Here is a 389-nt window from a genome sequence, read left to right on the forward strand (position 1 = left end):
GCATCCTCCTCTTTGTCTCCTAACTTTCGACCAAAGACAGATTTCTTTCGCTTGGAGCTTTATTCATAAAGGAATAACATTAGCAGTTTTGCAGTTAATTGGACAATTCTGAAATCAGGAGAACTTTGAAGATTCAAATGAATGCTCCTTCCTAATGCCGCATTATTTTTGCACCTTAGTCTCAAGAATGGGAACCATCAAGTTTGGATATTCATTGATCCTAAGTTCTATTATTGTCTCTATTACAATTTCTTTTACCAATGCTGCACATTAAACATTATTGCAGCTTTCTAATTTACATTAAAGTGCAGGATAAAGTGGTAGACTATATTTGAGTGTCCATTATTGAACATCGTCCTTGGTAATGGAATTAAGGAAATTTTTATGGA

This window comes from Chiloscyllium plagiosum, chromosome 24 (assembly GCF_004010195.1).
Source record: "Chiloscyllium plagiosum isolate BGI_BamShark_2017 chromosome 24, ASM401019v2, whole genome shotgun sequence".
NCBI classification, from domain to species: domain Eukaryota; kingdom Metazoa; phylum Chordata; class Chondrichthyes; order Orectolobiformes; family Hemiscylliidae; genus Chiloscyllium; species Chiloscyllium plagiosum.